We start from the raw sequence: 27,711 nt of genomic DNA on the forward strand, positions 1-27,711 counted from the left end.
TGATCCATTCTGATAAGATTGTCCTCTCTCCTCTCCTCCCCCTTCCTTCTATTATTGCTTACTAAATTGATTTCATTCATTTAGTGAATTAGTGGGGGATAAAATGGATTATTCAATAAATGGTGCTAGAATAATTGGCTATTTATGTAGAAAACAAAGCAAAATTGTATCCCTAATCTACACACACATAAACATAAATTCACGGGTGAATAAGGATCTAAATAAATTGTTCTTTCCTTCCCTCTCTTTCCTTCCCCCTCCCTTCTGTTCTGTGCCCACTGAAATTGATTTTGTTATTTGTCAAGGGGGCACAACCTGAAGTTTTTAAAACACTGTTCTAGGATATACCTAGAAGGAGAGTTGCTGGAATAGAACATCTATATTAGTAGATTCTCTCACATGGCCCCTTCAAGCAGTTTAATGTATTTATATACATATATGTTTTCCCGGTGTATAACTTTTTACATTTTATGTAAACATTTACATTTACATATAATTACATACACTGTGGTATGTTTTGATGTTCAGAAGTTTTACATTTTTAATAAAGTCGATTTTATATTTTCCTTTAGGTTTTATGCATATTTTGGTGCAATTATTATGAAATTATTTTCTAGCTTAGAGACATAAAAACATACTTCATTTTCTTCTAAACAGTTTAAGTTTTTATTTGTCATATTTAGATCTTTATTCATCCATGACTTTAGGGGGGCTGCAGATGAAAGAATTTAACTTTAGTTTTTATATAAATAGCCAATTATTCTGGGGCACCTGGGTGGCTCAGTCAGTTAAGCATCTGACTCTTGATTTTGGCTCAGGTCATGATTTCAGGATTGGGAAATTGAGTCTCGCATGGAGCCTGCTTAAGATTCTCTTTCCCTCTCCCCTCAAAAAAGCCAATTATCCTAATAGCATCTGTTGAATAAAACATATTATCCCCACTAATTTGTAATCGGTCAATTTTTTTCCAGTCTACATGGGTCTGTTTTTTGGTCTTGCTATCCTATCCCATTGATCTATGTATGTATCTATTCACCTGAACCAGTACCATACTCTCCTGTTACAGCTTGAAGATAAATCGTGATATTTGATAGGGCCAAACTACTCATTTCGTTCTTCAAAGTTTTCTGGGATATTTTTTGTCTTTCTTTTTCTCCATATAAATTTGAGGATTAGCCTTTTAAGTTTTGTGAAAATTTCTGGGAGATTTTGATCAGAATTTAATTAATGTTAATTTGAGAAGACTAGATGTCTTTATTGAATTCTTCTATTAATGAATATAGCATGTCACTGTATTTATTTGGGTCTTCATCTATGTCTTTTAATGCTGGTTTCAAGTCTTCCTCATAAAATTGTAGTATACCTTTCCTTAGTTTATCCCTAGATTTTTTTTTTTTTACATTTCATTGATATTTGTGTAGTATCTTCTTTTTCTATTATATTTTCTTTTTTTCTTAAGATTTTATTTATCTATTTGACAGAGAGAGAGGGAGAGACAACAGAAGCTGGTGAGGCAACAGGACACAGACAACAGAAGCATCAGGGAGGGTCCCTGCTCAGCGGGGAGCCTGATGGGGGGCTTAATCCAAGGACTCTGAGCTCATGACCTGAGCTGAAGGCAGACACTCTACCGACTGAGCCACCCAGGTGCCCCACATTTTCTTTTTAACAAAGATTTATTTGATAGAGAGCACACGTGTGTGTGCGTATGTGTATGTATATATGCGTGCGCGGGAGGAGAGGAGGAGGGGAGGGGAGAGGGGGAGGGGAGGAGGGGAGAGGGGGAGGGGAGGAGAGGAGGAGAGGAGGAGAGGAGGAGGGGAGGAGGGGAGGAGAGGAGGAGGGGAGGAGAGGAGGAGAGGAGGAGAGGAGGAGAGGAGGAGGGGAGGAGAGGAGGAGGGGAGGAGAGGGGAGGAGGGGAGGAGAGGAGGGGAGGAGGGGAGGAGAGGAGGAGAGGGAGGGGAGGAGGGGAGGAGAGGGAGAAGGGGAGGGGAGGAGAGGAGGGGAGGAGGGGAGGAGAGGAGGAGAGGGAGGGGAGGAGGGGAGGAGAGGGAGAAGGGGAGGGGAGAGGAGGGGGGAGGGGAGAGGGGGGGAGAGGAGAGGGGGGGAGAGGAGGGGGGAGAGGAGGGGGGAGACGAGAGGGGGGGGAGAGGAGAGGGGGGGGAGAGGAGAGGAGAGGGGGGGGAGAGGAGAGGGGGGGAGGAGAGGAGATCTTCAAGCAACCTCCTTGCTGAGCGCCACCCATGAGATCCTGACCTGAGCTGAACCCAAGGATTGGACACCAACTGAGCGCCCCTCTTTTTTATTCATTTACGATAGTCACACAGAGGGAGAGAGAGGCAGAGACACAGGCAGAGGGAGAAGCAGGCTCCATGCACCGGGAGCCCGACGTGGGATTCGATCCTGGCTCTCCAGGATCGCACCCTGGGCCAAAGGCAGGCGCCAAACCGCTGCGCCACCCAGGGATCCCTGATGTTTGTATATCTTAAAGTCTCTTATTGATTCTAAATTTGCCTAGACTCTTATTTTCTCAGATAATCATAAAATCATCAGCAAGAGAAGTTTGCTTGTTCCCAAGTTTTAGACTTACTTCCTTTTTTTCCTCTTACTTTATCAGTTAGGACTTTTATTACAGTATTGAAGTGAATCAGTCACAGCAGGTGAAATGCTTTATTAAGATAATGCTTGCTACAGACTTATGGTGTTAAGGAAATTCCCTTATAATTCTGGTTTGCAGAGATTTTTAGAAGTATCGACAAATATTAGATTTTTACCAAATGATTTTTTTCTGCATCTATTAATTATATACTTACCTCCTTTAATCTGTACCTAAGGTATATGAGAGATTTCCTTATATTGAACCATCCTGAACCTTCCTGAGACAAACTGCCTGGTTTTTATACACTGCTTAATGATTTGCTAATGTTTTATTTAGGATTTTACATCTCTTTGCAAATGTGTCATTTTCTTATACAATCCTACAGTCCATGTCTGGTTTTAATATCAATGTTATTACACTAACCTTGCAAAATGAGCTGGAAATGTTACCTTTTCTTTTATTCTCTGAAGCAGAGATTACCATATGGGATACAAAGACACAGTCTAGTCTTAACATTGCTTACAAAAGACTCTGGAAGCCAAGCTATGTTTTTTATAAGGTAGGTTGGAATACTTAACATTGATGGCATTTTATGATATACTTGAGTTTATTTCTAGTCTTATTTTAGGTTTTCTGATTGCTTTCTTTATTCTTGCTTATATTCTTTTACTTCCTTTCTTCTCATGGACTGATAGGTTCCCTACATTCTTCCTACATGCTTTTCTCCCTTCTGTTTTTTTTTAAGATTTATTTATTTATTTTAGAGAGAGAGTGGGGGATGGGGGAAGGACAGAGGGAGAGAGAGTCTAAAGCAGACTCCGCACAGAGCCTGACTCAAGGTTCAATCCCATGACCCCAAGATTGTGATCTGAGCGGAGACTGAGTCAGATGCCTAATCAACTGTGCCACATGGGCGCCCCTCCCTTCTGCTGTTTTATAAGCTAGATTGTTTGCCTATCATTTTAGCTGCTACTCTTAAATGTTTGCTGAAATATTTAAGCCTATCTTTTTCTACCAGCTTTCAGTATTTATTTGTCTTCCTGCTAAATATAACAAGATCCCTAGCCTACCTTTGCCACCAATGGATAACTCCCCTACTTCCACCTTTTAATTTTGTTTAGAGTTTTTGCTGTCTTTAAAAATTCAAAACAGTTATTTTTCTTTTTGTGTGTGTTCACCATTTCATTTCTTCTTCTAATAATTCTTCTAATTGAGGTAATCATTTAACCTCAACTCTTTCTTTTGTAAGGGTCTATAGGTGGTAAACTCTTTCTGTGGTGATAAATGATACTATTTGTTTATACAATTGGAAGATTGTTTGGGCATAGAACTGTGCATTGACTGTTATTTCCTCTAAACCCTGAGGATCTTATTCTGCTATTTTTGGCATTGATTGCAACAAAGGAAAAGTCTGCTGTCTGAGAGCTTTAAATGTCTTCTAGTTTTATTTGATGGCCTGCAGGTTCATTATGATGTGTCCAGATGTGAGTGAGAGGAAGGGCAGAGGGAGAGAGAGAATCTTAAGAGAATCTACACTCAATGCAGATCCTGGAGTGGTGCTCAGTCTCACCACCCTGAGATCATGACCTGAGCCAAAAATCAAGAGTTGGGTGCTTAACCCACTAAACCACCCAGGTGCCCCCCATTACATATTTGTTAAGCAAATTCATATATAAGCACAATGTGTCTTAAATTTAGCAAGTCTTGGGCATTTGCTAAAATTTGTTCAGATTGGGTATTTGCCACTTAGGTAGGTGAGAGCTGGGGAACTCAAATTATGAGAAATATATTTCAAGTAATTAAGTACATGACACTCTTTTAGAGAATTAGCATTCCACCCTGGATCTTAGCCTTTATGTGGTGTGGTGTTTTTTTTTTTTTTTTTTTTTTTTTTTTAAGAGTAAGGGCTTCATTACTGCATTCTAAGTTAGGAGATGATGAGGCATGCAGAAGAAAAAGGAAATAGGAAACTTTGCAACCAACTGCCCAAGTGAAAGCTAAATAAACAAACAAACCAACCAACTGTCTTTCTGGGCTTATGATAGAGGTGCTGGAAATCACAGGAGACTTTCCTGGGACATGTGTTGTGTAACAAATCCTGACAAATACATGGATCATCAAAGAGATTTCTATTTTATATACTGAGAAGCTTTATGATCCAGGAAGTGGTCAGGCCATCTGGGATCTCCTGCTTACCCATATGGAGCTCTGACTGAATATGTGAGAATAAGAAGAAAGCTCAATTTTAGTGAACATGAGCTGCTTGGAGTCAGCATGGGGGTGCATCAAAGGTGATGCTGAAACAAAGGGATTACTTTTCCACCAAACCCTTGTAAGAGAGAGTGGAGCATAGCCAGAGTCTTGGAAATTGAAGAAGGAATGACAAGGAAAGAATGACTTCCCTTTCTCCAGGTGACAATGTTATAGGATGCTTTCACTGACCTAAGGAGGCAGACATTTTGGGGGGATAGAGAATTGGTCAAAAATACATGGAAGCATCATGTTGTCAGGAAAACATTATTTTTAACTATAGGAACTAGCGTATTTTCTTCAGTAAAAGCAATGATAAATTACATTTACATAGCACATCCCACTTTTTCAAGGCATATAAACCACTTCACTTGATATTTTCAACATAATGAGGTAGATAGGATGGCTCATTTGCAAGCAAGAACTGAGTCATAATTCTTTAACCATGCTCTCCTACTACTCTCCTCACCCCACCAGAATCTAGTATAATGCCAGATGAACAAAGTGCTTTTAATCACCCTTTATTATATCAATTTTGATTTTACAGTTAAGATCAAGAGGAATTATGAATTATAATTATTAATTGCTAAACATCACATAACCAGTCATGGCACACCTAGGAATCAGAGGCAAGTCTAGGAATTTTAAGTTTTGTGTACTTAGTGTTCTGTCATGTGCCCTGCCAAATGTGTGAACCTCCAAAGACCACACAGATGCAGGAACAGGAAATACAAGTGTTCATGGCAATTATCCTGTGCCAAGGGTCATTGATCTTCTTGATGAAGAGCTACTGTTGATTTACCTGAAGTTTAATAATCTACCAGTGATGGCACTATTAAGAATTGCTTAGCATAAGCACAGTTTGCCAATTAAGAGAACCTTACTTAGCACAGCCAATGTCCAAGTCTATCCAACCCAGGAAATTTTATTTAAATCTCCAAAATTGGTCTAGCCTCAAAGAAGCAGTGCCAAAGAGGTTCAAGAAGAACAATTTTTTTTTCATTCCTAAGTGATTTCCTTGAAAAGTCTCACTCTTCTCCATTCAAGTCAGTGTCCAGCTCCAACACTGACATAAGTAACAGACCTCCTCACTGTAGCCGTCTGGTGTGTTCCTAGATCTAAGTGGAAACCTGCTTCATACGGGGGCATCCATTTGCTACCAGGAGGCTTCCCTTCAGTTGACTTCACCAGCAAGTGTACATGCTCTTCTCTATACTCTGCTATTCATGTTAACAATGTGTCTGCAAAACCATCTATTAATGGGAATACTCTGGGTGTCTCAAACCTTATTGAGTAACTTGGTTTCCTAGCTTTCAGGGAGAAGAGGCCATATAGTCAGTTATCCAGCCGTTGAAAGCAGAATGGAGGAAGCTTAGTAGATCCTCAGGATGGTATATTTTTATTTTAGCAAAGAAAATGTTTCTCTTTCCATTTAATCTTGATTAACATGTATTATAGTGAATACCACTATATTATATATTTAAAAGTTTCTAAGAGAGTAGATATGAAGTGTTCTTACCATAAAAAAGAAATGCTAATGTGTGACAGGATGAAGATGTTAGCTAATATATTGCCAATCATTTTTGCAATATCTAAATGTATTAAGTCAACATGTTATACACCTTAAACTTATAATGTCAATCATATCTCAGTAAAACTGGAAATAAAAAAATGTCTCTCCATTGTTGGCTTTGAAGAAGTAAGCTATCAGATTTAAGAGGGCCCATAGGAAGAGCTTCATGATGAAGAATTCTGAGCAGCCTCTCAGAGTTGAGAATAGCCAACAGCCAGCAGCCATCAAGATGGGGACTTCAGCCCTGCAAGTGCAAATAGATGAATTCTTCCAACAACACCAGAGTTTAGAAGCAGATCTTTTCCCAGTTGAGCCTCTGATGAAACCTCAGCTCAGGCTAGACCTCAGCTTGATGTGATCCTGTGGTGGAGAACCCAGTTAAGCTGTGCCTGCACTTTGGAACTTCAGAAACTGTGAGATAATGCGTGTGTGGGTTGATTTGAGTTGTTAAATTCATGGTAATTTGTTACATGGGATAGAAACTAACATAACTGGATATTAAAAGACATGAGCCTCTTTCCTTGATCCAATCTCATACGAACTTGAATAAGTTATTTTGTCATGTCCAGCATCAGAACTAGAACTTCATAGGATCTTAGAACTCCAGGGAAAAATCTTATGACAGTTATCTCTGTTATATTTTTCTACCGATCCAGAAAGTCTAAGTCTAAAAATCTCTGGCTTGAAGATCTTCAATGGAGTATAGACACTTTTGGAGTGGTTTGTAATGCTCCCAACACAAGCTTGAGTTACGTGCATGTGAGGGAGAGATGAGTGTGTGTTGTGGTGGTGGTAAAGCAACTTATTAAATGGGGCCAGAATAGTTGGATGGAGCATTAGAAAGCCAAGGGAGTGTAGAATGGAATAGCAAAATTTAATTATAGGTCAATGACATGCAAACAATTCTACTACCAGGGGTTGAGTCAGAGACATCAGTAATGAATGGACAAATACGAGAGGTAGAATTCATAGAGACTTTGGTGTGAAAACCAATGGAGCAAATGAGTAGATTGATTTGGAGATGTAGGTTCTAATGATGGTGGCCTGTGGTGACTTCTTTGTTTTTACTTAATTTTCTCTTTGAATATCTTTTGGACCTCAAGGCTCAATGTTACAGCTACTCCTGTTGTAGAGCTGTAATAGCTCTACAATGTTGGAGAGCCAGGAGAATGGTTACCTCAATTCACAGATCATGCCCAGAGAAGGCAAAGTGCTTGCCTAAAGCCTCAGAGCATCCTCAGGAAATAAGTCTGGGGTTTCTAATTTCCAGCTGACTGTTTTCCTTGAGATCATTGAAAAATGGATATAATTGATTTAACAAAATGCTTGGAGGATGCAAAAGTGGGAGGTGTTGAAAGTTCCAGTGAAGATAGAAAGGCAATACCAAAAGCAGACCGAGATCAGGAATATGGGCAGGAAATGGCCAGATGTGATTCAGATTGGAGAACAAGAACCCAAAACATCTGGGGAACAATAATTTGAAACAGATACTCTCCAGGAGAAAGCAATTTGGAAAGCATTAGTGTGGTGAGACCTGGATAGCACTGTGAAGACAAATGGGGTCTCTAATGCTTGTGCAGCAGCCAAAACTGGCCACACTGGGCTTGGAAGCCACAGCTGGACAGGGTCAATGGATATGGAGAGAGGATGCATTTCTGCAAGTCTAAGTGTCTGAAGCCGTGCTCTTCCAGACCTTCTTGGCTTTGCACTCAGATCTGTCTGGCTAGAAGGGAGAGTCACAGATGATGTACTACTAATAAAGACAAGGGAAGGTTCTAAAAAACAGATCCTCTCAGCCCTCAGGAAAGCTGGAACCCCTGGACCAGTTCTTCAGTCTTGACCACCTCTTTTTTTTTTTTTTGGTAATTTTTTAAAACCCCAGTACATATTCAAATATTATCATGGTCTCTCTGTGCCATACATTTAAAGAGGTTAGGATTCACTGGCCAAGAAAACCACCCTCTTAACCCCTGCATGTCCTTCTTTCTAAATACCATCAATTAAAATTTTTATATCAGAGTATTGTACACATATAGAAAAGAGCAAATAGGTTTCCAGCTCAGTAAAATATAAAAACTGAACGCACCTGTGTAACCAGCACCCAGATTAAGATATTGAACATCAACAGAACTCCGGAAGTACCCTTTCCCCCATGGCCAACCTTTTTTGGATCACTACTCATCCCCATAACAGCATAGATCAATTTTGTCTGAACTTGAATCTTATATACAATTGGAAATTTTTTCTTTTTACTTTTTTGGTCCAAGTATAATTAACATACCATGTATTATTAGCTTCAGGTGTACAACATAACATTAACATTCAACAATTCTTTTTCATTTGCAAGTGTAAACCATTATGCATTTTGTATTTTTGTTTTTTAATTTTTAAATTTTAATTCCAATATAGTTAACAGTTATACTAGTTTCAGGTATACAATATAGTGATTCAACAATTCTATACATTATTCAGTGTTCATCATGATAAGTGTCCTCTTGAATCGCCTTCACCTGTTTCATCCACCCCTCACCTACCTCCCCTCTGGTAACCATCAGTATGTTCTCCATAGTTAAGAATCTGTTTCTTAGTTTGTTTCTCTTTCTCTTTTTTTCCTCCTTTTGTTGTTTTTGTTTCTTAAATTCCACATATGAGTGAAATCATATGGTATTTGTCTTTCTCTGACTTATTTCACTTAGCATTATACTCTTTAGCTCCATCCATGTTGTTGCAAATGGCAAGATTTCATTCTTTTTTTTATGGCTGAATAATATTATATTGTATATATATGCACCACTCTTCTTTAATCACTCATCTGTCAAAGGACACTTGGGTTGCTTCCATAATTTAGGTGTTGTAAATAAATGCTGCAATAAAACTAGAGGTGCATGCATCCTTTTGAATTAGTATTTTTGTATTTTTTAGGTAAATACCCGGTAGTGTGATTACTGGATCTTAGGGTAGTTCTATTTTTCACTTTTTGAGGAATCTCCATACTGTTTTCAGAGTGGCTGCACCAGTTTGCATTCCCACCCACAGTGCACAAGAATTCCTTTTCCTCCACATCCTTGACAACACTTTTTGTTTCTTGTGCTTTTGATTTTAGCTATTCTGACAGTTGTGGAGTGATATCTCATTGCAGTTTTGATTTGGACTGCCTTGATGATTCGTCATGTTGAACATCTTTTTATGTGTCTGTTGGCCATCTGGATGTCTTCTTTGGAGAAATGTCTGTTTGTGTCTTCTGCCCTTTTAAAAATTGGATTATTTGTTTTTTGGGTATTGAGTTGTATCAATGTTTTGTACATTTTGGATATGATTCAACAATTCTATTTGTTTCTCAATGCTCATCAAGATAAGTGTATTCTTAATCCCCTTCCTTTATTTCACCCATGCCCCTACCCAACTTCCCTTCTTGCAGCCATCAGTTTATTCTCTGTATTTAAGAATCTCATTTTTGTCTCTTTTTTCTTTATTTCTTAAATTCCACATATGAGTGAAATTATATGGTATTTGTCTTTCTCTGACTTATTCCACTTAGCATTATACTCTCTAGTTCCATTCATGTTGTTGCAAGTGGCAAGGTATCATTTATGGCTGCGTAATATATTATTAATATGTTAATAATATTATATATTATATATATGTCACATCTTTATTCTTCTCTTGATGGACACTTGGGTTGCTTCCCTATCTTGGCTATTGTAAACAATGCTGCAATAAACATAGGAATATATATACATTTTGAATTAGTGTTTTTGTTTTCTTGGGTAAATACCCAGTAGTGAAATAACTGGAATATATGGTAATTCTATTTTTAATTTTTTGAGGAACTTTCAAACTGTTTTCCACCAGTTTGTATTCCCACCCACAGTACATGAGTGTTCAATTTTCTCCACATCCTCACCATACAGTTGGCAATTTTTATGGGCCTTCTTTCACTCAACATGAGTTTTGTGAGTTTCATCTTCCTTGTTACATGTAGTTCTACATTTCCACTTTCATTGTTGTATAGTATCCCATTGTGTGACTGTATTTATACCTTCTATTGGTGATAAATATTGGGTTGTTTCCGTTTTAGTCTATCACGAACATTTGTTTTCTTGGTGAGCATATGTACACTTTTTTTAGTCTTAATCAGCTTTTAAGAGTCTTTTGAGAAGACATTCTCCAAATTCCTCTATATTCCTGAAGTCCTTATGAACTCAAAACACATGTAATTATTTTTTCTCCTCTCTCTTCCTTGGGAAAAGATGGAAACAACCAATTGTGAATATTAACTGTTCTCCTCAACTAAGGCATACCAAGATCTCTGTGTATCTTTCTCCAAAGCATTATTAGAAGTGAAATATGCAATGCTTACAAGCATCCCATAAGAAATCTTTGTTCAAAAATTGAGCCAGCTTTTTGTTCAATGGTACAACTAAAAAACAGAGAGATACCTGTATAATGAACCTAATACAAATTAGGCACTGGATATCATCATTGTCCCAGGAAAGACAATAAAAGAGGGTCAGAACCAAGAGTTACTACCTGGATAGTCTCTTGGGAACCACAGACTCCTCCTCGAAGAGGTTGATTGACCTCTTTGTTTATCCTGTTGTGCATTCATGTATTATCATGGTCTGTGTGTGCCATGAAATCGAAAAGGAATGCTCCTTTTTTGACATTGTTTAACAGAAATACTTGACAATTATCCCTTTTCTGGTAAAGGCGATAGAGCTTATTATCTTAGAGAGGCCAAGACTTGTATAACATAAGCCTCTTAAATATGCCTATTTCCCAACACCCACCCCCACTTCTTGTCTTAGAAAGAATTCATTTTCCAAGGAAGATCTAGGCTCTTCTCTATTTCCTTCTTGGGAGACGACAGAAAGAAGCTCCAGTCAATTTTAATCTTTGACAGGTTATGCTGTTCTAGCACTGGCATTTCCTTACAACACACATTTTCCTGAGGCAAACTGGATACAATATGATGTATTATTTAGAAAACACATTCTGCATTAGACTGACTGCCCAAGGCACCATTGATACCAGGAACTAACACTGCAATAGAAAATAGAAGAAAAAAACCTCTTATTTTGAATGGCTTTGTGATTTATCATTAAAAAATGGATCTATCAATTAAGGCCTTTTTATTTCCTCCCTTGTAACAGAAATGGACTCAGGGTAACTTGAAAAACAACAACAACAAAAGGTTTTATTGGGAGGATATTGAGAACATTGCAGACTTGAAATAATGGCTGAATAGTAAGACCTCAGGACCAGGAGCAAGCATGAGACACTGGCATTCCTTCTCTCTAGGGTGGCTGACCCACACATTTTGGATCAGTGCTCATTTCTGGGACCAGTCATTGTGGCTGGGGCTGGTGTGGGCTGGGGAAATCTCAGGGCCCAGCCTGGGTCATAGGCCCTCCACCTCTGGGGCAGAGGAGGCGCTGGCAGACAAAAGCAATAGCCTAGCACTTTAAAGATGACAGCTGAAGGTATCAGCTTACTGATGGAAATAGTACAAGAAAAAAGGAAAAGTGGTCTGATAAAGATGATAGTGTTGTAAGTGTGTATAAGAAGTCCTGGGGTAATCACAGTACTGGAAGATAAAGGACAAGGCTTTACTTAAGCACATACCACAATTGAAGACTAGATTTGCTCAGTATATTGGTACATATTTTTTTCTATTAAAAATTATTAAACTTCCTGCAGGAAAGTAACTTTGTTATTGTAACTCTTCTCATTCTTCCCATTGAAATAATAGTTTTAAACATAGTTCTCAATAATATGAGGTTTCTTAGAAATGTAACTATTGCATTATAGTTGAATATATATGTATATGATAGGATCTATCTATTGGATATGACATAGAAGTTAAGATCTTTGCATCCATACATATAAGTGAGACAAGACTGTGATTTTTCTATACTCTACTATGATCTCCCAGAGTTCTCATTCTTTTAATAGTTTATTGTGTTTCTCTATGTGACAGGCTCTATACAGGTTCTGGGGATATGGGGATGCTCATGTAGACACAAAACATCCAACACTGTCCTGGTAGAGCTTAGACTTTAGTAGGGAAGACAGGTGATACAATAGAATTTAACAGAAATACAGGGTGGTGTGGAGACAGATCTATATAGTAATAATTACCTTACAGGATTGCTATATCAGGAATAATGAATAAAGATACTGATAACAAGACAGAGCATAGTAGGCACTAAAAAATATTATTACTATTATTTGACAACCTTTTCCAGTTTTTATTTTTTTTAATTTTTTTTTATTATTATTTATTTATGATAGTCACAGAGAGAGAGAGGCAGAGACACAGGCAGAGGGAGAAGCAGGCTCCATGCACCGGGAGCCCGATGTGGGATTCGATCCCGGGTCTCCAGGATCGCGCCCTGGGCCAAAGGCAGGCGCCAAACCGCTGCGCCACCCAGGGATCATTAGTTTGTATTAGTTTCTAAGTTCCTTGGCCAATTTTGGTTATATCTATTTCTTGAGAATGTTGCCCACTTCATTATATTAGCACAAAATAGAGTATCGTCACTTAAAAATCTGTGGTTACCTACACTTTTTTCTTTCTAACTTACTTTTTTCTTTTTTAGATTTAGAGAGAAAGGGTTGGTAAATTACGTGAACTTTTTAAAGTTTTATTTTATGCTCTAATGTATTTATTGATTCTGCTTTTTTGGCTTTAAAGTCATTTGTTTGTGTTATTCTCCTTAATCCTTTCTACTAATTAAAAAAAAATTTTTTTGCTGTTCTTCCTTCGGTACCTACATATTCCTTTTGTATATTTGGATGCAATGAATTTTTGGCATATAAAATTTATTAACTCCTATCTTCATTATGAATTGAATTGAAACACTTATCAGCATGAAATCATGCTTTGTCTTATGCTTATGCCTTGAATTTCCTTTTTTTCTGTATCGGTATTGTGGCACCTATTTTTTTTTTTTTTTTTTTTTTTGTGGCACCTATTTTTAAGGGAGAAGGAATACATTTAACATTTTGGTGTCTTTATAATTTAGGTTTATCACTTTTAATAAACTATCATTGAAATTTAAAATTTTATTTTGAAATTCTTTGCCTTTAATAGGGGATTTCCACCCATTTATTGATGTAACTATTTTGATTTTACTTCTAATGTCATACTTTAATTATTCTCTCAAGGCTTCTTTGTTGTTTCTCATTTTTTCCCTTCAGAGAGACTACTTTCTTTCATCTTCTATAGTGCTCTGGAAAGTTCATTTTCTATTTTAACTCTCTTTTTAAGTTAAAAAGATTATTCCTTGACCAATGTCTCTTTATCTATTAAAGTAAAAAATACATATGAATCTTTTGAGACCCTTTTTCTAGACAAAGAATTTAGTATTCTTATATTTTTTTCAAGCTCTACCCTTATTTCTCAATTTTTGAAAAAAATGTGATTTGGGAGCTTAGCACTACATTATTTTTATTCGATTATTACTATAATTTTTATATTTTCTATCTAATCCTTTAAGAGTAATTTATAGAAGCCCTTGCTTTTGCAATCATACTTGGTACAGTTATCTGGATTGATTAGCATGGCTAAGTGGTGTCAGTGCTGACTCTAAGTCCCTTAATTTTTCAACTAACATGTATTTTTTTACAATCACAAAAATAAGGATATTTTTTAAAAAAGAAAAAAAGCTGAGTGCCAATATCAATCGGGAGAGCAAATGCTTGTTAAAAAGTTTGCACATGTTTTCTTGAATTTAGCACCAGCAAACATTTTTGAGGGGTCTTCAAGAATCAGATGTATGTTTACTGCCCATCACAGGAGGATGTTTTCCCTCTTCCCTGAGCCAAAGTCAAGTTTCTCCTCATAAAACCTGAAGTTCTGTCTTTTCCGGCACACATTCTAGGCCCAAAGGGTTTATGTTGACTATTTTCTGATGGAGGTAGACTTGAAGAATCCGGGCCCACCAGTATGATTGTGATGATAATCTTAGGTCAGACTTCTTTCCCCCATTACTTACAAGCCCTATCGCGTGGCACCCTTCAGGTGCACAAAAATCTTCTGCATGGTGATTTTTGTCCATCCTTTTCTTCTTTTCTTTAAAAGCTATTTTGCCCAATGTTTGTCTTTTGTCCTTGCTTTCTATCACCTGACAGGTTTTTTTGTTTTTGAGAGCCATTTGTTTACTGTCATAAATGACTTTTCTGGTTGCCAGCACTTGCTGTAAATTGTGTGTGTGATGTTCGTATAGCCCCAACCATCGGAGGCCACCTGCTTGTCTGCCATCTGCCAGCTAGTGGGTCTGCATGTGTGTATGTATGGGTGTTAAACCTGTCCCTCAAAGCAAACCACATCAAGTATTTTATCCCTTTTCATGCTGTGGTGGGTTTGTTCATCTCACATGAACATAAACTTCAGAGTACTTGGTTCTTGGAATTCAGGAAGAAATAACAGTTGTTAGAAACTCCTGACAACGAACTGTTCACAAGACCCTTAAATTAAGCTGTCTGCAGGTTTTAAAAAGTTTTTCAAGGTTCTAAGTACTTTCTTTCATTTGAGATGTTGAGATATTGCTATGAAAGTCTTCATGCAAAGGTCAAGGGTGTTGTTTTAGTTATTTCATATTCTAGGTATGCTTAAACCAAATGTATACTTGTGAAAGTTTTTCTTATTTCTTACCCGGCACAATCTTAATGTGGTTTCTATTGATCCTTGTTCCACTGTGGATTAGGTAAGAAAGAGTCACTTTTCTCTCATGGACACGTTTGACTTTGAGGGGCCTCATGGTTGGAAAAATATCAAAGCCTGTGATTACTTCATGCCTTGCCGAGTCTTAGGATAAGTGTGGCAGGCGTTTGGTTTCAAGGTGTTGCCGGATGTGAAATGAGGACTCGTGACATGCCCACATCTGGGTGGGGGTTCACGTTGGTGAGTGACAGCAGAGGAAAATTGCTATTCTCAGACTACAGTGTCTGTTCTGAGCAGAAAGGAGGCAGTTGGCAAATTCAGTGAAGAAAGGGCTCTTTAGAATCATGTTGTAGATATTCATAGAGGGAGCTTTCTTAGAATGTTTTTAACAGGATATAAAGGCTCTGAGCAATAAGGAAGGGGAAAAAAAAACAAGTAGTTTTCTTGCATGGCCGGTTGGCTAGGATTTCATAAAATGAATGTTATATTTGCAAGAAGACTAAAAACAGGGTGATTCATTACAAAAACTGTGTCCGGAAGATGCCAAACAAGTGGTTACAGATGGAGATAAAACAGGCAGTGAAGCTAGTCTTGAGGCCTGGTGTGTTGAGACTTGGAAAAACTCTTGACTGGTTATGGGCAATTATGATTATAGCTGACATTTAGTGAATGCGTTGCTGAGCATTGTTTTTATATTATCTCATTTAATGCTCACAATAGGTATTATTTCATTTTAACAAAGAAGGAAGTAAGTGACAGCTAGGTCAAATAACTTAATCAGGTCACAGAGCTAGTAGACAGTTGAGCTGGGGTTTGAGCTTAGGCAATGTGCCTTATAACCAATGGGACCTATGCGGCTGATTAGCCAGCCTTCATTTCCTCTCTCCCCATGTCTGACAAACCAGCTGAAGAAATTCATGGAGCTTTGCTGGTATCCCCCCAGTTGAATGGTTGACCCTTAAGTAAGAGTTGGTCTCAGCGCTAGGGAGGGTGGTTCCTATAACATTGCCAATGACTCTCTTGAGTTATGTTTCAGCTTCTAGGCAGTGGCCTGAGTAGGGGTCTATCTACTCATTCTGGGAACAACCATAGCTGGGCTATTTTTTCCTTTATTTATGGTGTGTGATCACTGCCAGCAAATTTCTCTGAGGAGTGCATTTAAATATGCCACATTTGTATTACTGTGTGTATATTCTGGGTGAAACATTTGTGATAAATCAAGATTTTTAGGTGCCCTATGGGGATAGTGCTGATGGAGAAATACATTTGAAGAAAACTTTTCTCTTAGTGGTAGTTACTTGAGGCAACAGGCTCCATTTATCTTGTGAGGGCTTATGTGAGATGAATATAGACCACCCAGAATTGTGGTTCTGCATATGATGAGAGGAAAATGAAGTGTCCAAACTGAGCTCGAGGCTTCTTTAGGCCTCTGTGCTACACCATACCATCCCTCTTCCATTCTCCAAACCTCATTCTCTAGCTTGCTAGCCTGGTGAAACTGGCTAATGCCTACTTTCATGTCATGCTTTCCAGCCAAATTAACCACCCTGCCCACTGCATGGAATCCTTTTCTCAGTCTTCCTGTGGTTCACTCCTGCACGGGCCTACACTCTTGTACATTTAAATCATTTGCTCAGAAATACCTATTCTGATAATTTTTCCCCTCCTCCATCTAAATTAGACCCCTGGTAATGATATCTTTATACTATTTTTCCTCTTTGGCCCTGCACACCACCTGTCATTTATATACTTACTTACATGACATTTGTTTAATGCCCATCTCCTTCACAAGACTTGACTTTAAGTTCACTGAAGGGACATACTTCCTTTTTTTTTTGTTTTTTGTTTGTTTATTTATTTATTTATTTATTTATTTATTTATTTATTTATTTTTTAATTAATTTTTATTGGTGTTCAATTTACCAACATACAGAAAAACACCCAGTGCTCATCCCATCAAGTGTCCACCTCAGTGCCCGTCACCCATTCCCCTCCAACACCCGCCCTCCTCCCTTTCCACCACCCCTAGTTCGTTTCCCCGAGTTAGGAGTCTTTATGTTCTGTCAAGGGACATACTTCCAATAGTGTTTTGCACAATGTCTTACCACATAGAAGATGTCCTAAATAGTTGTTGAAAGAATGTGCGTGTCTGGGGCTCTATAGAAACATATGCATGTAGCTTGTTTATTATATGCTGCTGTTTCTCTTTCCCCCTCATTGATATAAACATTCATAACTCCCAGTGCCAATCATAGTGGCTGGCACATATAAGTGCTCAATAAAAGCGAAGTTGTATGGAGTTTGCATGACTCATACCTCCACTTTAATATTATGGATGGGGAGCATTTTAGTTCAGTCTCATTAATATTATTAATTAATTAATAATTAATTATCTTAATATTATTAAGACCCATTAAGCACCAGACTTTGCCATATCTTCAGTATGGTACTGAAGATACAAAAATGTGTGAACTGACAGTCTGGAAAGGAAAACAGACACACAAAGGGATAATTATAGGCAAAATTTTGCCTGAGCAATTAAAAAGATACTCATAGTGCATTATGGTAGCTCAGAGAACAGAGAGAAGCCTCATTGCCTAGCCTGATCTGAGTCTTCAAAGTTCAGAGTTAGAACTATGAAGAGTGTGTGTGTATGAACAGCTTCCAGATGTTGGGGGTGGGAGACATTGATAAAGAATTATTCAGTAGCAGTTTAATGCTGCTGAGACATGCAGCATGAAGCAGGGAGTGGTGACGGTGAGGTGAAGGGTAAGTCATGTATGGTTTTAGAAGATATACAAAAGAATGTGTGGTTTTCCTTTATGTTTCTCTCTACAACCTGGACATTGTAATTGCTGAAGATTTTCTTGGTCAGTGAGACCAAGGCCAATATTACAAAATACAGGAAAATTTCAGATACTAATATTCAGTAATTTATTCATTCATTCATTCCTTCCGTTTTACTTTCCTTAATGTTCCTAAACATTTCTTACGGTTTACTTAGTATCTGCTGAGAACTAGGCACTGAAGATAGTTACAGATTCAAGTAAGAAACAGTGTTTATCCTATCTAAGGAGTTCAGTATAATGAGGGAGACAGAAGAATAAATAAGAGTAAAAAACAATAAGTGTAAAAGTATAAATCAGCATTTGTCAAATATTTTGGTCTTAGGACTCCTTTATTTTCTCCTGAAGATTATTGAAGATCCCAAAGGACTTTTGTTGATGCGGCATATACAGTACTATCTATGCATAGTGCTAGAAATTAAAACAGAAAATTTTTAAAAATATTTATTCACTAATTAAAAATTATAAACCAATTACACATGAACATAAGTAACATATTTTAATGAAAATAACACTCTCTTATTATTTTTCTTTCATAAAAAATTTAGTGAAAAGAGTACCATTGTTCCACATTTTCACAAGTCTCTAAGCTTAGCTTCACAAGGGTTGGATTCTTATATTTGTTTTCTGCATTCAGTCTGATGCGAGATGTTGTTTAGTTGACAGTCACGAGGAAAATCCAGGCTCACACAGTTATGTGGTTGGAAAAAGGTGGGGGAGTATTTCAATGGCCTTTTCCAATAATCATGGATATTCTTCTTTGACACTACACAAAAACTTGAAAAGGGATAGTTTCTTAAAAGTTAGTTGCAATGTGGAATCTGAAATTTGTTAATAAGCTTTTTGTATTCTGACATATAGAAGTGTATTGGTCTACCTTGTATTTTGAATGGGTCTTTTAACTAGGTGTGATTTTGTATTATCAGGTATTAGACATTTGGAAAAAATTGGTTTGCTGAAAGAACCACAGATGCATTTCATTATAAAACATCAGATCATAATATAAATGTAATATAAATATAATAACATAATGAAACATCATAAATATAAAAAATTTTAAAATGTACCAACATCACTGCTGACTTCATCAGAAAAGTATATAAGTACTGGGAAGCTCTAAAGCTCATGTTGACAAGTTTACCAAAATTCTAAGTTGTGTTTGAAAGTTCAAATTTCATCACTGGCAACAGATACTGTCAGCTGTTTTCTTTAAAGTGACAAGTGACTGGCTCACTTTATTCCTTTTCTAGAAAATGTTGGGTAAATACTCAAGTCTAAATAGCCACAGTTTTTACAGAAGTCATTCTTTCAAGTAAAAACGGCATTCCATGAAAAAAGTCCAGACTATAACTCAAGCACACAAGTGCTTTTCTTCAAGACATCCACAGAAATAAACTATCATATACTTCAACATGCAGAAGTACTTTGTGTGGACTTCCCATTTTGTCATATAGAATTTAAAAATGTACATTGAAGAACCAAGCTTAATAACAGTAATACTTTTCCTTGTTTGATCAAACGTAATACTAAGTGAAACAGGTGTTTGTTTGCTTTTACTTTTCGCGTGTCGTGGTGAAGAGCACAACGGCTTCTGGCACAGTTTGGTGTGCTACTGCCATGATCTGTGCCCAGATGTGACACCAGCAGTGTTACCCACCATTGATCATGCAACATCAGCACACTGCTGACATGGTTGTTCCAGGATTAATCAATAGATTTTTAAGAAGGTATTGGGCACTTTGAATATTTCAGCACCACTTATATTTGTTATCAAACAATCACATAAAGATGATCTTCTTTAGTGATTTCTCAGTGTTGATAAATACAAGCAGTATAGTCATGTTTCTAATTCTTCCATTTATAAGGCAAAAGTACCAGTGTGCAGAAGAGAGACTAACACAGTCTTCCTGTTTCCAGCTCAATCTTTAATTCACCCAGTGATTTGGTTGCTGAAAAGCGGTAGCACTGTGAATTGTTTTTACTGACTTTTCATCCAGCAGGCGCTCAGCACTTCAACTACAGGAGGTTGTATTGTCTCATGGCTACTGTGTATGCTTCTCTAGTTGATGCAATTTGATGATTTACCCTATGAGATACCTCTTGGAGCTTCTTTACTTATAGTTCAAAGATGTAAGCAATACCTTTTTTTGCATTTAAGAGCTGAATACATCTATATTTAATGTATTTTTAAATCGCTCATCTTTTCCCACTATATTTTGTTGAATTTGTGTGTGTGTGTGTGTGTGTATTGAGTCTAATTTTTTTTAAATTTTTTTTATTTATTATTTATGATGGTCACACAGAGAGAGAGAGAGAGAGAGAGAGAGAGAGAGCAGAGACATAGGCAGAGGGAGAAGCAGGCTCCATGCACCGGGAGCCTGATGTGGGATTTGATCCCAGGTCTCCAGGATCACGCCCTGAGCCAAAGGCAGGCGCCAAATCACTGCGCCACCCAGGGATCCCTGTATTGAGTCTAATTAAGCCAAGGAGAGTAAATGAGTAATATGAATCTATTTCTGAAAAAAAATTTAGTTCCTAGAAAGAGCTTTTCCCCCCAACTCCACATTTTGAGTAAATATTAAAAGAATATTGGTTTGAAAGGGTGCCACATTATGAGTCTGTGAATATGTACATACCGCAGGTCCAAAACACATGAACAAGAAGGGCTGCTGCCCCAGTTTGAGTTGTGTTTTTTTCCAGTTAGAATAGCATATTTGCCCATTTTTACTAGGTATCACTGAGCCCCAAGGTCCAGGATTGTAGGTATCCAACCAATGTGGGGAGCAGCCTCTGTCTCCAGAGTAGAGCCAAGTTGATTCTCTCATATGCTGATGATCTTTCCCTACTTCGCATGACCCTGTCAGTGTCATAATGTATGACATACGGTTAAAACCTAGTTTGATGCTATGAGCCTAAATACAAGGTTTTAATTGTAGTGGCATAGACTGTTAGTCCTCAAGAGATTTAGAAGCCATGTAGTCCACAAATACATGGAAGTGCTGAGAGCTTAAGTTACTTGCCTGAGTTCCCTCGCTAATTAGTGGTAGGGCTGAGCCAACAAGTTAATGCTTTGATGTACAGTGGAGCTGAATTAGGAGCAAATTCACATGCCAAATTTAGGGGCAACTCCCTGCTATAAGAAGAACTACATGGACTGGCTTAACTGTCACAACAACAAACAGATCATAACATGAATTAAGGTAATAGGGACTCTGCTAAAGGAGACTGTCACTGAGCACTACAGAGGTCTCCTCTCTTGTCCCAGTCACACCTGGATTTGTGAGTGCTATTAAAGGAAAAAGACTGTTTAACTCAGTCTTTTTGTTTGTTTGTTTGTTTCTCCTTTTAAGTCAGTGGTTCTCCAACCAGTGTAGAGAAGAATTATTTTTATTTTTTGAGAAGAATTATTATTCAGAGATGTGTGTAATTAATGGGAGATTTAAGGATATTCAAGCCAACTTTGCTAATAAGCAATATTTGCCAACCTTGAAGCCTAACTCTGGATGAGATGGAAATCTACTTCAATGCATTAGAAATTTAGCATTTAATACATTTGAATTATTTTCTAAATTAAAAATTTGAATATAAATTTCAGAAAGTAAGATTGGCATGTTTTGCCAATCCCTAGAAACTACTGCTGTGTCAATACCTCCTAAGCCCATTTCTGGTTTCAATGCCAGTTATCAAGGGGTTCTACTAAGATCAAATTTTGTAAATGTCTACCTTTGCTCCCTTTTCTTTTTCTGTAATGCAACAATACTCCCACTTGATTTTCTCCCCTCCTCTTCCTGGCCCCAAACGCTCCTTTTTGGAGCATTCAAATTCCAGCGAGCTGTGAACTCTGACCCACCAATCCAAGCCAACTTTTACAGCATCTTATTCTGTATTTTTATATGCAGGCAACTCCTTCCCATCTCTCCTCTACTCCCACCCTACAACTGTCCCCTTCACCTCACTACCACTGTGTTTTCCCACCTGGCAAATAGCCTCCTTGAATTCTGGGTGGCGGGCATTGACCAGACTTCAATACAAATGCTCCTGTCGAAAATGGCACCAACTTAGGTGAAGAACAAAGACACTCCAGCTTCAAAGCGGAAGCTCCAGTTTCTGCACAGAAGGGGTTTCACACAACCCCGGTTAACAACAACAACCACCTCAGGGGAAGAAAAGTCCCCCGACTACAAAGAAATGCCAAACAAGCAGTCACCAGCTCTTCCTTTCTTCCTCTGGCGTGTTTAGCACAAAACCTGATCAGGAGAGCAGTTCTTTGATAACTGGTTGGACCGTGACGGCTGCTAGTAGCACTTCTTCAGCCTCATATATCCCAGAAATTTAGGGAGATCTGAGTGTTCTGTGTTCACCCAGGCTTAGAGATGTGTAGCACCCACGCACGCGTGTGCACATGCACACATGCATGCCATGGCATGGGATTGGGTGGCTGGAGAAGGACCCTGGCACCCAAAGATTACAGGCCCAGTCATTGTTTTCCTTTTTCTTTTTTCCTTCCTTCCTTCCTTCCTTCCTTCCTTCCTTCCTTCCTTCCTCTTTCCTTCCTTCCTTTCTTCTTTCTTCTTTCTTTCTTCTTTTTTTGTTATTCCCTTTTTTTTCCCCCATTCTAGCCACATGCTGAGGTGTGGCCACACAGCAATGGCATACTTCCTCTCCTTCCCATGTTTTTAAGGTAAAAAAATTGAAAGCTGTGAGAAAGTGGGGGTTGAGTACATGAGGGAGAGAGAAAGAAAGTTTAAAATAACAATTTTTAAATGTTACCGTTCCCTTCTCCATACACCCAAGGGAGAGAATGGAAAAGAATGTTTTCTGATAGAGTCCTAATTCAAAATAAAAGGGGGCATCAGTCCTTTGTGGATTGAGGCACTCAGTAAGTAAACAAATGGGACACACAATATGCTTAAGTTCCTGTTCTTGTTCTGTTAAGATACTTCTCCCAGCTTATAACATGATAGATCTCTTTTTCCCTTCAATCCCCCTTTTCCCTTTTCCTTCCTCCACCTCAAACTGTCCTCTCCATTTCCCTGTTGGTCTGTTACCCGAGAGGTGGACAAGAGCCAGGCTTAGCTGTGGTTCTTTGCCATGTCACTAGCTACACCAGTTGTTGATGAAAATCTGGCACCGGGAGATGAGACCATCTGTGGTGAAGTTTAAACCTATTTACCTCTCTGGCAAGCTGGTTGAAGCCTCTCTTTCTCTGGATTCAGTGAGGCTGAAGATGACAAATGCAGTGGGATTAAAGCCATGGGTTGAAGTTTGGGCAAAACAAAACCCTTCCCCAAAGACAGCTCATGATAGTTGTTAGCTGTAAGGATAAGCAAATCTCTGGTGTCTGGAGGGTATAGCCAAGGGGCACTGGGCTCTTCTCTCTGCTCCCTTGAAGGAGGCAGACGACTGGCTGTGTTACAGTCTGGACTTTAGGTCTTGGGAGATGCAAACTGGAATCTGCCACTTCTTTGTGGAATGATCTTGGAATAATCCTGGGCTATATTTTGCTATTTTCAGGGCAAACACCCTGTTTGAGGGAGCTGTTCTCAGATATAGTTAATGATCTATAGAACACCACCCAAACTTCTGACCTGAAAGCAGGACTCCATAGCTTGACCAATTATCTGAACCATAACACTTGAATCCAAAGGATTTTGGCTGTTTCCAAAAGTCCAATCAACCCTTAAAGCTACCAGTGAGACTATTCAGACAAGCATGAAGTAAGCTCTGAAGTCAATGCCAAATGCTCTGGACAATGGCAGGATCCCTGGGCAGAGGCCAATTTACCATGAAGCTAATAAAGCTTAAGCTCTTGGGCCCCTTTTGAGGCCCTGAGAGGGATCCCGGCAATGTGTTCACATGTTTGCATTTTTGTTGCAAAATTTGTGAAAGCCACGGCTCAACGGTCAACTGCTACCTCCATTTCTACATCTCTTCTGATGTATTTCCCCTCCTGTTCCATGGGGTCGAAGTGATCCAAGGCAGTTGAGTTAGAGATACATTTAATCTGAGTTCAGTGAGATAGGTTTATGCGGATTGAAGTCCCTTCCATGTCTGGTCATTTCATTGCTGGCTGTCTTGGTGTAGGAATGGCTTCTAGGCACACACCTCCAGCCCACTGTGCTGACCACGTGGCATTGTGACACAAAAGGGCAGCACCAGAAATTGACTCTCCATGTGAAAGTAATCCACGGTGTTTGGCACTGGAAATATACGGGCAGTGGAGGAGGAGAAAATGTGTAGACCCAGGGGCTAGTCTGTGAAATGGGGATAAAATAATCGTGAGCTTATAATGAAGATTAAACAAAATAAGGTGTGTTGGAAGTGGTAACTGGTGTTTATTACTGGTTGGTAAATAAAGGTACTTCTATTTCTTACTTGGAACATCTTGGCATCATCACTATGAAAACCAGGCATCAGGATACCTGGGAGATTATGATAGCCCTTGAAACATAATATTCTAAAAGATCTAATGTTACCTTTTTCTCTTTTTTTTGCCTCTTAATCCTCAAAATGACTCATGGGAGAATATATTGAGGATACTGGTTATTTGGATTCCAGATAATGGAAGTACAGTCACTCTAAAGGATTAAAAATTTCAACAGCCTCAAGGTGCTTCAGGGCAACACGAGTAATAGGAATTAAGACCTTCCAAATGCTACCGGTAAGAAGCAAAGTGCATCCAATATTGTTGTTGGTTTTTTTTAAAGATTTTATTTATTTATTCATGAGAGACAGGGAGAGAGAGGCAGAGACACAGGCAGAGGGAGAAGCAGGCTCCATGCAGGGAGCCGGACATGAGACTCAATCCCGGGTCCCCAGGATCACACCCTGGGCTGAAGGCGGCTCCAAACCAGTGAGCCACCCGGGCTGCCCAACATCCAATATTGTTAAGCAGCAATTTGCTTTCTCTGTTGCTAGATTCTCTGAGAATAGGAAATACATTTGGGGCTTAATCATGTATGGTGCCTGTCCCATGACATAGATGCCCAACATGGACTGTTTCACATCTCTGATTGTTCTTTTTATTGGCTCACGGTCCATGGCCTCTCTCCAGTCTGAGCTTTAAAGGTGAAATTGCAATGGACCACTTACTCTCCATTTGTCACCACTTCTAAAGTAATGGCTGAAATGGTCCCTAACTAGAGAGATACAAAACAAAATCACACCACACCTGAAACAGTCTTGCCGGTTACTAAACCATGGGCAGGCAGGCTAGAAACAAGCTCTCCTCTGCCGGGGAAGGGCCACGTCTCTGGTCCTCAGCACAGGCTACCTTCTGTTACACTTTTTTCTGCTTTTCTCCCCCTGCAACGTCCAAAAGAAAAGAGGTGCCTCATTTTACTGAAAGCAACTTTCCCCACATTGGAGAACCAGATCCCCAGCCCTTTTCGCCCCGGCATCACCTTGGTGAAACTTCAAGAATGTGCCCATACACAAAAGAGAATTTGCTCCTCCTTCTGGGAAACTGCTTCCTCCGGGCCCCATCGGGTTTGCCAGAACCAGCTGGAAAGTTCTGCAATCTTAACTACTTCAGGACGTCAGATCTGGTCAAGGTCCAGGCTATAAGGTGTTAGCACCTAGGGGTGGACTGCAGTGGAGAGAGAGAGAGAGAGAGAAAAAAAGAGAGAGAATGGGAGAGAGGGAGGGAGGGAGGCAGGGGGACCCCGTGTGTTCCGCAAAGTGCCTCTCTCCTGCACCCAGCCATGAGTGTATGAAATAATTCCTCCTTTGTCCACCAGCTGGCTTTCAAAGCTGTCGGGATGAGCCTGCTGGACCTGTCTGGGAAGCTTGTTAAACTGCACCGAGTAAGTCAGGGAGAAGGAGGGGTGGGGAAAAGATGAAAGAGTGAACACAATCTGTGTGAGGCAGTGGCCCTGACTCTAAAGAAACAGCCGATCTAAGGAAAGGAAGAGCTTCCTCTAAAACCAGCGCCTGCATGCAATGCAAATGACCCCGCGTGCAGCTGCCTCTGGCAGGCAGCCACCCGCCTCCCGAAGAATAAAGTCAGGGCAACAATTCCCTCCTGAATCCTGAAGCTTAGTGACTTCAAACAAGAAAAAAGAAAAGTGACATGTTTTTGTTTTTTTTTCTTTCCCCAGTGAACTCATCCCTTCCCCAAATCGTGCTGATGACCTCATCATCTGCAGCTGTGTGCTCTGAGCTCACCCACCCTTCAGCTCCCAGGGGATCACATCTGGCGGGGGAGCCCTGGTACCTGGGGCGGGCACATCTGGAGGTAACTCCCCTTGGAAATGGAGGGCTTTGTGACCTCCTTTCACTCTTACCGACCACGCAGCCAAGTAGCAAAGGGGCTCTCAGCAATTTTCTTCCTTGGGAGAGAGCTGTCTGGTCTTCATGCAGTAAGGATTTATAGGGGAAAACAGTGAGGTCAAGGTTAGCGTTTTGGATATCTTTTCCTTTCTCACGTTTACATTCGTGAGTGATTGCAGAGCTGACCTTAGACATGATGTTGGTCTTTTGAATCCATGCTGCCCATGTTTGTTCTATAGTCTGGTAAGGCCTTGGTTGACAAAGGCTGTTAAGGTATTAACTGATATGGATAATGACCCCAACTGACAGAATTAAATTGACTTTAGAAGCCCTTATGGTAAGAATGGCCCCATACTATCTGTATCTAGGGGAAAGCATACACACTGAAGAAGGGGTCCTTTGCCCTATTGTGAGAATATCAGTTGACCCAACAAACCCTCACAAAAGCCACATGGCAGTCCTCTAGACATCAAGGGCCTTAAAAATGCTCCTATGTTGTGATCCAGAGGTTGTGTTTCTGGGACTCTCTCCTACAGATAATACAGAAATGCACTACACGATAGTGATGATCTTCACTCCAGCATTATGTATTATAGTAAAAAGAATAATCCCCCCACAAATCCTAAAGAATCTAATTAAATGCCCAACATTAGAGAAATAACTGTTTAAATAACTGTTAATAAATGTTATATTCATATCATGCAACATTTTACAGTCATGAAAAATGATGGAGAACGGTTTAAGGTGCAATTGTTTGGACATACTGTGCTGGAACATTCCAAAATACAAAACGATTCCAACTTTGTATGCAATGATACATGTATGGGCAAAAGGATTAAAAGAACATATATACAACTTCCACAAGAGTTATTTTTAGAAGGGGATAATATTACTACTATCTGTCTCTTTTTTAGGCCTTTCTGTGCTTTTAAATTTTATATAGTGAGTATGCTTTACTTTTATAATTAGGGAAAATAAGTTATTTTAAAAAGGGGAAAAAATCAAATCCTTGGTAGATCAGTGCCCTTGGCGGGACATAATGAATTATAAGCCTGGGGATTATACACTAAAATGGTGCGGGTATTAGGCAGGTAATATAAATGAGTGAGCTAGGACTGGTATAAGGAAATGGCAAAGCATGGGAGAGATTATATTCAATCCTGATGATGTTTATCATGTGAAAATATAAGTGGCTCAGAGTTACTGAGTCAGATTTTTCTAGGGAAGTCCTAAATCAATATTTTTAAGTGAAATTGACTGATTTTTCTTTTCTTTTTAAAGATTCATCCGAGGGAGAGAAAAAGAGAGAGAGATGGTATGGAGAGGAGAGGGAGAAGGAGAGAAAAATCCAAGTAGACTCCTTGCTGAGCACTGAGCCCCACAAAGAGCTGGACCCCAAAACCTTGAGATCATGACTGATATGAAATCAAGAGTCAAATGCTCAACTGACTGTACCACCCAGGCACCTTGAAATTGACTGATTTTTAAATGAAGGCAACAAACT

General features: G+C 39.1%; 2 long non-coding RNA genes across 2 annotated transcripts in view; one reads left to right on the forward strand and one right to left on the reverse strand.

Moving 5' to 3' along the window:
* Positions 1-27,711, reverse strand: part of LOC112922013 (uncharacterized) — a 349,135-nt gene that overhangs the window by 27,350 nt on the left and 294,074 nt on the right. The gene's annotated exons all lie outside the window — the stretch shown is intronic.
* LOC112921939 (uncharacterized) lies at positions 22,567-26,172 on the forward strand. The gene is made up of 3 exons (XR_003235347.2): positions 22,567-24,597; positions 25,676-25,741; positions 26,036-26,172. It is a non-coding gene; the product is annotated as an uncharacterized lncRNA (long non-coding RNA).

This window comes from Vulpes vulpes, chromosome 12, assembly GCF_048418805.1.
Source record: "Vulpes vulpes isolate BD-2025 chromosome 12, VulVul3, whole genome shotgun sequence".
Lineage (NCBI taxonomy): Eukaryota > Metazoa > Chordata > Mammalia > Carnivora > Canidae > Vulpes > Vulpes vulpes.